Raw genomic sequence first — 12,488 nt, 5'->3', positions numbered from 1 at the left:
GAGCCTTGGGCGCCCGCTGGTGCTTTTCCCCAGGCAAGGAAGGAGCCGATTGCAGGCGGCAGGAAGGCTGACTGAGAGGAATAAAAAGGAAGAGCCCCCGACCAGAGGCCACAACTGATGGCCGTGCCCAGGGCGCGCGCTCCAGCTGCTTCTGGTCCGGAAACGCCGACGGGAGGCCCAGCAGAGGAGAGCCACGCGGGGAGAGAAGCAGCCTCGGAGCAAGCCTGAGGTCACGACACTTGACCTTTTCATTTCTTTTCCTCTTTGAAACCCGATTACATCTATTTTTAGGCCCACGCTTGGGGAAGGAGGGGGCCAGGGGTGGCCTGACCCTGCTTGATAACAGGGCTTTGCTAGCTCCCCTTCCCTGCGCTTGCCCCTGTTTGCACGTCCCATCAATGGCCCCATGTGCCCAGGGACACTTTGAGTCACTGGGTTTGGTTGCAGGGTGCTTTCACCACCCCAAATTCCCTGCAGACCCATGCCCACCCTGTCCTCTCAGCGTGTGGAGGAGGAGAAGCACGTGCGACAGCTGGTTGGTGCGGATGGGAAGCAGCTCTCGGCCGCCAGCAGCTTCCAAGTGGATTCACACTGGGTGGTGAAGGGAAAGATGAGGTTTGGTGCAAAGGAGTGTGGCCACTGCCAGATGTCTGCTCCCTATTGAGATAACCCCCTGTGCACTGCTGGGGAGTGAGGGGCTGCCAGGAAGGTACCAGAGCAGAGGAGGGACTTGGGGATGCAAGGGGCAGAACAGAGGAATCGTCGATTTAGAAGGTGATTATTGCAAATCAGCTGGGGTTTTGTCATTGAGGATGGGCAAAACCACACTTGCAGAAACAAGGAAAAGGGAGTAAAATAAGAATGGGTGGAGACCGTAAAGCTGGCTGCCAAACATAATTTTACTATTTAACTTAGCTGAAAGATAAGAAAATAAAACAAACAAACTGCCCCATAACCTTCTGGCAGACTATTTTGCCAGGCAGACACTGGTTTTCCCCACCTCCAACTACCTGATTGCCAGGAGCACAAAAGGGGAAAGCTGGGAAGGAGCTGTCAGCCTAGGGGTGTCCTCAGGCAGGGCTGCTGGGACCCGAGCATGCCTTACTTCACCCAGTGTGTTTTGTATCCTGCCTTTCCTGCAGCTCTAGCCAAACGCAAGCTGGGACCAGCACCAGTAGGAATGAGGGTTGGGGGCTCCCTAGTGCTTTGCCCTGTTTTTTACATAGGTGTTTTGGAAAAAAAAATAAATGCTGAAGGCCACTTTGATTACTGGCTGGGCGAGGAGAAACTTGGATCCCTGGGAATTGTTTCCTGTGACTGTCAGCAGACACCTTTTCAAGGGGATGCAAGATCATGCCCTAAAGGGACCCTTCAAAACCCAAGGAAGTGTTTGCTGACATGGCAGAATCACAGTCTTTCTCACTCTCTTTCTTTTTATTTTAAAGCAAAGGTTATCCTGTCCACCCAAGGCCTGACTTATTTCATATCACCCGTGCAGCAGCACCTCACAAACACATTCAGCAGAAAAAAACCTGAGGCTTTGTATGCTAATATGAGATTTATACATTATTTCATATATCCCTAACACACACACACACTCAGAGCTTTCTGATTTTTTGTTTGTTTGTTTTGTTTTGTTTGTTTCTTTTGTTTTCTTCTGGTTTTGTCTTTTTCTAAAAGGCCCAGGGAATGGTCAACCAATTCTCTCGGCTGCTTAGCAACAGGCAATTGAGAATGCCTATCAATTCTCAGTTTATAATAACCTGAGGCAGAGCTAGATTTTTGTTTTCCCTTGAGCTTTTGTCTTCCCTTCCCTCTATAATAAGTACCAGAAATGTAGGGGCAGCATGTGTCAGAAATCCCCCAGCGGAATATCTTTCATCGCTCTGGCAGGGCTGCTCCTCCGGCAGGACAGAGCTCCAGGTCTCACATACCCTCCTTTCCTTTGTCAAAACATTTTAAAGATTCATTCTGCATCAGACCATACCTTGCAGTAGATTTATCTTTAAGATAGGTAAGTTAAAAATAAGCATATTAAATTATGTATTAAAAAGAAGACCCAGAGAGTCGACCTGGACAGACTGAATGCAACCCTCAAGGTATGAAAAACCCCTGGATATTTCTGTCTTTGAATATGCTATTAAAAAAAGACAGAATATGATTCATCCTACTGGTAAATGGAGCTTTGAACAGCATGTCCTGCACCGTAACTTAGGGGGCTGGTGCCAAGGGGCCTGGGCGTGCTTCTGGTGGGAGCATGGTGCTTTGTCTGGGGAGCTGCTGCCTTGCATCCAATGAGGGCAGCACGTGGGAATAATGGAGAGGTGGGTATCCAGCCTGTTCCAAGTGGTGCCTAGTGGGCAGTGGAGGATCGTGACAGGGTCTCTGTGACTAGCTTTACTGCTACAGTGCCATTTCTCTGAAACCCTTTTGTACTGCACTGGTAGTGGGTGCTGCTTGCTGACTACCACTGCTCTTCATCTTTTCAGTTGTGACCCCTCTGTACCAGCATGACTGCACTTCTGGCTGTCCCATAGAAAACCTAATAGCACTTCTGCTGTAAGAAGCATTTCCAGGAGATCCACCTGTGGTTTTTGCAAGTGGTGAGGAGGAGCTCAGCCCACCCTGCATGCCCTGGATCACCCTAGTAGGGACCAGCACCCCGGACACTGGTCCACAGCCCTCAGTTTCATCAAGGCTGCAGATTTCCTGCTCACAGGGCCCTGTGCAAAGCAGCTGCCTCCAGCCCTCCTGCTGGCAGCTGCCTGCAGCCATGCTGTGCTTCCTGCCTGCAGCAGCCTTTGCTGCCTCTCCAGGCAGACCTGGAGAGGCAGAGCCTCCAGCTCTCCTGGCTGTGCTCCCCACAGGGGACAAGCATTTTGCCCCATGTGCAAGGCCTGTCTCCATGAGAGATGTTTTGCACCAGGAAGCCCCCTTGCCCCACTGGCATGTATCTGCTCTCTGCAGGTCCCCAGGCTCACCAGGCATGGATGGCCTCTGGCCCTCAGCAGCAGCAGATATAACATCAGAGGTAGCATCTGAACTGCAGATGATCAGTGTGACAAGCGCTGTCCCTCACAGCCAGGCTGTCTGAAGGGGACCCACAAACAAACCTCTGCAGGTGTGACTGGAAACCTCCTCCTCTTGCTGAGGGCTCCACAAGTCCTGCAGACAGACTCTGATCCATACCTGGTCTCCACTGTATCTGTCAGAGGATGAAGCACTGCTCCTTGACAGAGCTCATGATTTAAATGATGGTCAGAAACTGCTGGCAATGCCTTTGCTTTCTTGATCTTTCTGTGAAGATCCATAGGTCCTTCAGATACTGGTTCATACTGTTCCTGGAGAGAGATGATGGAGACTGGTAAAGCCAATAACATGCATGAGCGTCCTCCCACAAGCAAATTGGTATGCTGGTTTTAGAGGTATCAGTGAGCAAAATGCCCAGAGCAACCACAAAGGGAAAAGGCTGATGACTGGGACCTTTATCCAAGAGGAATTCTGCAAGAAAGCCTCATCTCCCTATGATGAAAATGCAGAGCCAAGAGACTGTCAAGGTGTCCAACATAAGTGCCTGCCTTCAAAGAGGGAGTTTGCTAGTGTAAAGTTTGTGGTACATTATTCTCTTCTGAGCCTTCTTACAGTGGGAGGAAAATCACGTTGCTTTTGTGGAAAGTTCAGTAATAATTGTGCTGAAAATTGTACCAGTCTATCTTCTCCCTATGTACCTCTCCCTGTGCTCTTCCCTCCTATGAGGACAGTAAAATCACGAGAAAGCAAGAAAAGAACTTTAACTTTTCCCCAAAAAATCTATGCATCTAACCTGTTCAATGCAGGAAATAAAAAACTAAAAAAATAAATCCAAGACACCTGGTGCATTATTTTTTGAACAGAGATTCCTGGATGCAAAACATCCAAGAGGGAAGGTCCTTTCCAACCAAATCCTTCTGTGATTCTGTGTCTACAGAAACACTGATCTCCAGAGCAATCCTTCAGGAGTAGGGAAATATTTTAGAACACATCAGCTATGGTGTAAATCAGAAATTGCTTCACTGAAGCCACGCAAGTGCTTGTCATCACAAAAGCCACTGCATTATATGCATACACTTCACTTACAGTAACTGGTGCAATTCTCCATTGGGAACTCACCTCTGGAACAGTTAATATACTTCTTTTAGTTTAGTTATGGCTAAGAGTGGGCATTTGAGGAAATAAACAACAAAAATTAAAATTAAATACTGGACATACTAAATTCACACAAGAAGTCACACTGGTTTGACTACCCTGAATTCAACTCTGGCTCTCCAACTGGTGACAGTTCCCCAGAAACACTCTTCCCATAGGCCTGCAGGCATTGGTGCAACTGTACATCTGGTGCACAAGGTGGAATAAGCATTTCCCAGAGTGAGGATGTAGCACTGGCAGGTCCATAATTAAGCAATTTCTTTGAGGGAAACAGGTTTGCTTTAAAAAGAACCAGCAATAACTACAAAGTTCAAATCAGAATAACATCAAACACAATGATGTTACAATAATTACATAACATCCACGATGTTGTGTAATTTGTGTGTTAAACTATTCATTATGCTCACACACATGGTGATATATTAAAATCCTTGTTGACAAAAAGTCCATTCAAAATTAAATGCTGCTTTAGTGTCACCACCAGGATATTTCTCATACCAAGTCATGTTTGTAATAAACTTTATTAAATGCGATAAAATATTGCACAGTTCAAACAGAGAAACCCAACGGGTAAATCACGTCCATTTCTGTTAAACTAAGTAGCAGAGCTTTGTTGCTGGCATTAGGAGAACAGCTTTGAGCTTTGCTAGAGATATAATCTAGAAAATCCCTGTAGTTCTTAATGAATAATTGAAGACAATATATAACCGAGATGCTTGTTTGCTGCCTCCAGAGTTGGATCCTGGAGGACCATTAAATTAATTTTTAATAACGTATACTATGGTTAAAGTCAGAGGACACAAAATTTCACACTAAATATGCTCATCGTATAAAGAATAATCCCAAGGTTATAGCCCCGGTGGCAGGAGGTTTACAACGATTTATAAAAGAGAAAGGGAAACATTAGGAGAGCTTACAGCTACTCCAATTTGTTTTTCACATATCCTTTGTCCATGCCTCTTCCCTAAAGACATATTTCATGACTTTAGCAGTGCACCGTGATGGTAACACTGAAATTCTCCAGTGCAATTCCTCTTGCTTTCATGGTCATTCCACCCACTCCCTACCCCCAGAAGGCAGAAATTGTGCAGGGTCTGTGCAAGATCCAAAGATCCCATCCATTTCAGTTATTTGTTGTATGTGGTCAGAGAGGAGGTAATTTCTGCTAGTGCCTCATGGTGATGCTGGAAATGTTTCACAAATTCATTATTCAAAAATAATTCAGTAAAATGAGTTATCTGCAAAATAAATTTATACAGGACAAAGTAATCATTAGGCAATCCAAGTCATTTTAAGTAATTGCTATCTGTATCTCAGCTTCCATTAATAGTGTTTCACCAAATAATATCCTCAAGAAAAGCAGATTTATCTCCAGAATAAACGAACATAATAAAACAGGGTGACTATGAAGAATGACAAAACAGCACAAACCTTAAACCAAAAAAAGACCAGAGCAGTTACCAAATACCCTGTGCCATGGACAACTCAGTATTTCTACAGCAACTCTATGGACTAGCACTGTGATGAGCAGCACGCTAGCACGTACTTAACTGCAAGTACCACAGAGTACATTTTCTTACACCATGATGACATGTGAGAGTTTAAGACACAGAGTGACAGCCTGTACCCAGAGACGCTTTTACATCATCAGGTGTAGAAAGCAGTTTTGGAAACCCTGGTCTGTAATCTCTTAAACTCTTTGTCACCAACAGAGCCTGTGGTCCACATTCACTTAAGATGGAGAAGCTTCTATCCAATAACACTGGTGCTTGAGATGGCAAATGGAGAGGAGGGGAAGAAGTAAGACAAAGACATGCTCAATACCCAATCTCTTCGTACTCTCTGCTTCACCATTTTTGAACACAGACATTTAGAACAAGCTGGTCTATCATTTGTACATACCAAGAATAACCTGATGAAGGAGGAATTCAGGACACACAAACCTAGGCACAAGAGCAGTCCTTTTCTCCAGAAGAAACTTCTAGTGCTGACCAGCTATGCAGATGTACTACACTCACTATACAGCGTCACACAGCTCTGCTTGGATGAGAGAATGTATTTTCTCAAGTGATTTTTTTCAAATTGAGACAAAGTTTCAAGGCTTCTAAAAAAGAGCTGAGAAGGTCTGTTAAGACTTGTTGAAGACATCTAAAGATACCTACAAAGGCAGCAAGGTCTCCATGGCTTTCAAAGGGCTGCCACCCTGGTAGTGATATGCTATTAAATTTCATCTAGAAATCTCAGCTAGAACCTGCTCTTAAGATCTGCCATTCAGTGTCGGCCATGAAAAACTGCATTACCAAGGAGCAGGGCAAGAAATCAGTGTGCCAAGCTGCAGCAGTGCTAAACTTGGCTATTCCTACTTTTCAGACCAGAGCATAAATTGTAGATGAAATGTGGCTCTTGCCAGAAGATTACAGTTATGGGTACCATACCCAGCAAAGATGGAAAGAATACTGTAGTGAGAAATACCTGTATACATACATGGTTTTTTAAAGTCCTGATCTTGCCCAGGAGGGTTTTGGATCTACATGGCCTTTTGGCCCACCTACTTTTTACCACCTCAAAATCAGTCTAGGGGATCTTAGGCTTCAGCACAGATTTCTGGCTAAAACAATAATGCGTGTACATCCTCCAGTTTACAGCACAGCTTGTTTTTCCTCCCAAGTCTGTCATACGAGGACAGCAAAGATCTGAGCAGTGAAAAAACATGTGCAACTATACAGGCTTTTAAATTCTGATTCATTAATTTGATTTTTGGTGGTAATACAGAATGTAAGAGACCCAGCTATTCCAGGCATCATACAAATACTGACCAAGACAAGATTCCCTATGACTACAAGCTTTGTGAATAGGTTATCACATTGAGATGAATGCTTCGTGACCTTTGGAGAAAGGTCTCACAGGCTCACATTAAACAGACAGGAAAGTGCATCTGATCATGAAATACACCAATGGCCCTGTATTTAAATATCACCTAGATAGAGGGATTGTCCATTCTGAAGACAGCAGCATCATCATTCAGGAATCTTCCCTTATTTGAAATGGGCAAAAACTGCCCAAGAGAATAGGCTCCTAATACCATGATCTGTGACTCTTTCAACACTGCTGCAAAAATGAGGTAGCAGTTTCAGAAAGGCCATTTCTCACTTTTTGCTTTTGCAGAGGTCTTTTTTGTTTGCTTCAGTTTGGGTGGGTTTTGGGTTTTTTTTTGTTTTTAAATGAGCAGGGCTCCTCAGGCCACCCCACCAGAGAGGCTGTAGCAATTGGATGTCCTCCCCTGGGGCCAGGTAGGCTGTCCTGATGAAGACAGCACTGACTCACCCTTGGTAACTCTGCCTCTCTAAGCCAACATCACCTTCACAGATCCTGCTAGCAGGTGAACCCCAAATGACATGGACTCTGGTAGCCCTGGCTAGAGATTGGTGAGAAAGGGCAAATTAAAGTTAGATGTGGTGCTCCTTGTAAAGTACCTTCTAGTAATTTGAATTAAGTGTGAAATTGCCTTTCCTCTGAAATGTGTTTCTTTTTTTGAGCATGGTGTGATTGTGTAGAAGTTACAGCTCTATCTTGCTGGACTGTCTGAAATCAATGCAAGCTGAAAAACAGGAGTTCCTCATGCTCTTGGATTGTAACACAAGCAGGATTACAAAACTCAGCCTACAACTATGACCCACTGAGTCGATGAACTTGAAACATCCCATTAAAGAAAAAAACCAACCCAGAATGAGAGGTTCCCAGGAGCATGACAGACTGATGGGCAAAATAATGTGTGGGTGGGACAAAGCACTATCAAGGAAACACCTTGATCTTGAACTGTGGCCACGAGATCACAGAGCAGTCTTGAGGGAGGACATCAGGTTCTCATCCGATTGCTGCTTTTATAGCAAGTGGTCCCAGGATATCCCATTACAGAGAGAGGATGAGAGGATGCACACAGCTACCACAGGCATTAGCTGACTGCTCTCAGCTATGCTCCTGCAGCATATGAAAATCAAATGATAAAGCAGATGATTGAAGAGAAACAATTAAAAATAAATTAAAGCTGACTGGTTATCTTAGGCTACATCAAATTGCCTTGGGTTCTGCTGAGCAGCTGAGAAGGGATGCTGAAAGTAAACAAAGAATAAAATTATAACTCTGTTCTTTTTATCTAACCTTGATGTTAAACACCGTTTCATGTTGTCATTGCAGATGCTACATTTTGCACAAACTTTGGCTGCTCTAACTTTTCTGAAATCTTATTCCCTGTTGAAACCCTAAAGAAGATTACAAGGAGGTTAAGCAGCTCAATTTCAGGCATGTTTGGGGGTTCTGTAGTTAGCACAGCCCACAGCAGAGGTGGGGCCCATTTAAACCTGTGTTCTTTTGCTAAACACATTAGAAAAAGCAAAAGACTTAAAAAAAATAAACTTGCTAAAATATGGAGACACACAATAGCCAAAAGCTATGGAAAAAGAACATAAGAGAAAAGACACTTTCAGAATGTAAAAGCTGGCAAGAAAATACTGCATTTCAGCTCTACTAAATAAAATATCTTCAAAAGTTTGTTTTTTTTTTTTTTTCTTTTTGTTTGCTTTGTTTTAAAGACATCACCGAGATCATTATCAATCAGTCTGGCTACTTAGACACACAGTGCCCCTCTGGAGGATTTAGTAAAAATGAAGTACTAAATTATTCAGCATTTAAGCAATCGTGTAAGGACTACACAGCTGAAAAGGACAAACTGCAAAATCAGGATAATTTTTCTGTTACTTCAGTATATTGTAGTTTAAACAGGGCCTTCTGGGGAGATACCCAAACATTTTTTCCATGCAGAGGCAAGATCCCAGCTTTCAATTTCCAATTTTTAAGTAAAATTATTCTATTATTTATATGCATCAGAAAAGCACAATCTCCATCACTGAGATCTGTAAATTAACATTTTTACTGTGTTTACAGCTGTGTTTTCTCGTTTTCAGCTAGGCTGCTTTTTATTTACTTACCCTTTAAACTGCCCTGCTCTGTTACTAATCTGTATACTGTTGAAGCTTCTAAAGAAATATTAGGAAAGTCTCATCTTTGGACACATGCACTACACACATCCAGTACATGCATACACCCAAGGAATCACAGAGATAACCCTGTTCAAATACTATGTATGCTCAGAAAGCCAGCTCTAAATTAAAAAGCTCTAAAATTTCAGTTTCTTTCAGTTTGTTTACAGCTGTAATGTACACAAACTAGATGATGAAATTTATGTTCTTTGTGATACTAACTTCAAAGTTAGTATCACAAAGACGATCCGAGGGCTGGAGCAGTTCTCATAACAACACAGGCTGAGAGTTGGAGCTGTTCATCCTGGAGAAGGCTCTGGTGAGACCTTTAAGTGGCCTTCCAGGACCTGAAGGGGCTACAGGAAAGCTGGGAAGGGACTTTTTACAAGGACACGTAGTGACAGAACAAGTGGTAATGGCTTCAAACTGGAAGAGGGGAGATATAAGCCAGACATTAGGAAGAAATTCCTCATTATGAGGGTGATGAGACATTGGAACAGGTTTCCCAGGGAAGCTGTGGATGCCCCATCCCTGGAAGTGTTCAAGGCCAGGTGGGACAGCGCTTTGAGCAACCTGGTTGGAGGTGTCCCTGTCCAACGGAGGAGGATTGGAACTACGTGATCTTTAAGCTCCCTTCCAAGGCAAAGCATTCTGTAAATCTATGATTCTGATAAGTTTTGCATACATCAGCTTTGAAACATGAGTTTTAATCTCTAGATTTTCCCATTTTTAAAGTATTTCTCAAGATCCATTATCAACATTTTGAATGTCTTATAAAACACAAATACAAGCCTATTAGTCTCTGAGACTATCACAGCAGCTAATAGCCAGAAGAACAATGACAAAATTGGCATAGTTTCACACAATTTCATGCAATTTTCATATACAGCTCTTATGAATAAATATCACAGATCAAGTTGTTAGAACACAGGCAGGAGCCTGTAACACTAGAATTCATACAGAACTGAAACTGTAAAGCATTATGCCGACACCTGACAAAATGGAAATTGCTGTTTGACAATGCGCGCATCTCAAGGTCACAGTATTAAACGGCATCAAAATAAGTTGCTAAGGTGGTAGATTTTATATTAAGACCCCATCTCTTTGATTCTAGCATAGAATCTAGCATTGAATTTCCTTCTGGCAGCTGCACTAAAATACTAAACCATTCTTAGAGGCTGAATGACACGATCTGGGCATCACGGTTTATTGACTCATGACAGATGACTAGTGCACATTTCAAGTCTTTGATCACTGGTAGAGGTTCTTATCTTTCAAATGTTTGCAGCAAATATCTAAGCTGGAGGAGAAAAACTCAAACATAAACCAAAAATAATGATTAAAACAGCAAGACATCAACTCCACCTAGTTTAATATTAGGATTTGTTTTTTAAAAAGAACACTTTTTGAAACCTTACAGCAAGCACGTTTTTGGTTGTTGGCCACAGAGCAAGCAGGAATTATGTACTGAATAAAACTAAAGTAGATGTTAATATTACTAAAAACTATTTCCACAATGAGCTGACAGCAGAGTCTGTTCCACAGAATTTGAGGTGTCCTGCACAGCTTAAAAACAGACAAAAGTTTAAAGTTATTGTCTACTTCCACTCCATCATAAGGCTTTTCGAGTTCTACGCCTTTTTCTTCCTTCTACCTCATTAAAATGTCAGAAAGCAAAATATAATTGTGACAGATTATAACCCCCACACACCTATCTGAATGGAGAATTCTATTATTTTTGGGACAGTCTTCAAGATAAGTCAAACTTGTTAAATACCTACAACATGTACATTAAATCGAACATGTACATACGGCTTTTCTGTTAAAAATTGCTGGGAGGCCTGTTATGTTTGTATAGTTAACTCAACCATTCTGCAGTAAAACTGAACTACAGAAAGTGCAGTACAACATCACTCATCAGGACCCAGACCATACCATACTGAATTATGGACCTATATACAACCTTAATTTTTATATTGCTCAACTTCTCAGCAGTTTTAAACATTTTGACATGCATCATCTTCAAAACTCAGGAAAACAAACCCTAAAAAGGCAAGGGCCACCCCCCTGGCACCTGAGCTGATCACCTCTCTGGTGGGATAGCAGGAGGACTGGAACTCTTCACCTTACTGCACAGACCCCAGGCTGGAGGTAGCTGTGCCACTCTTTGATGGCTGAAACATTTTACCAGAAGATTTTGGCTACTTTCCCTTAGAAGGAACAGTGAGAATCTTCAGATCTATCCCAGACTAGAAATATTCAACAGTTACTATTTTCACTGCTTCCAGATTTAAACTCAGTCCCATTCCCTCTTGCTTGCCCTTGCCTACTCCAACCCCTGTTCCAAGTCAGGTTCTCCACTGCTCTATTTTATTTGCAGAAGCATCCCATGATCTTACTTCATAAAGGCTCTTTTCAGCTTGCATGTCCTCCTCCAGCCAGTTCTAGTCCTCTTCTCTACACTACAAGGAGAAGGTCCCTAAGCCTAGTCACTACTTTCTGTGACCCCAGCGTCAGTCCTCAGAGAAGTGCATCAGGCGCTTGATGAAGTCTACTCACCTTCCCTCAGACTTTTTCACCCTCCTCTACAGCCAAGCTGGACCGCTGCTTCTTGCCTGAAGATCTGTAAGGGCTCATTCAAGGCAGGCAAGAGAACAATTACTACACCCACCTTTTTTCCTGAAGACACTCTGCTTTCAAAGAGTTGTTACAGGGAACATTGCCGAGCTACAGGTGACAGGACCAGCGCATTCACCTATTACAAGTGGGACACAGACAGTATCATCGCTGCTAGACAGAGCGAGGCGAAGTAATGTGCAATGAAGTTAACTACTTAGAAGAAACTACTGACTTCTCTTCAGAACCTAGAGAGGAATTGCTAGCAATCTGGCTGAATTAAAGGTCTGAGAAAGCTTCTGTCTTGATGTTTTAAAACAGACATGTTTGAGATCACAGTGGGGAATTCGTTTGGCAACATAACAAACAATTTGATGCTGAGCCTTATAACAAGACAGAGAACCACAACAATTTCTCTGCTCAATACAAATATAAATACAAGGCAAGTAAGCATTTGACAATTCCTTTTTTTTTTTAACCAGTTTTCATAGGTGAATTAAAGTTCAGAAACATTAAAACAAGTGGTTCTTTGCAAAAAAATATTTTGAAAAGTAGCAACCCAAATATGAAAGTGCTGACATACATTCACACTTTATTTCTTTTTTTTTTTTTTCCCCAAGGAATAAAGTACCACTAAGGATCCACACATTT

This window comes from Chaetura pelagica, unplaced genomic scaffold, assembly GCF_000747805.2.
Source record: "Chaetura pelagica isolate M959 unplaced genomic scaffold, ChaPel_1.0 scaffold10, whole genome shotgun sequence".
Lineage (NCBI taxonomy): Eukaryota > Metazoa > Chordata > Aves > Apodiformes > Apodidae > Chaetura > Chaetura pelagica.
This window is presented reverse-complemented; position numbering follows the sequence as displayed.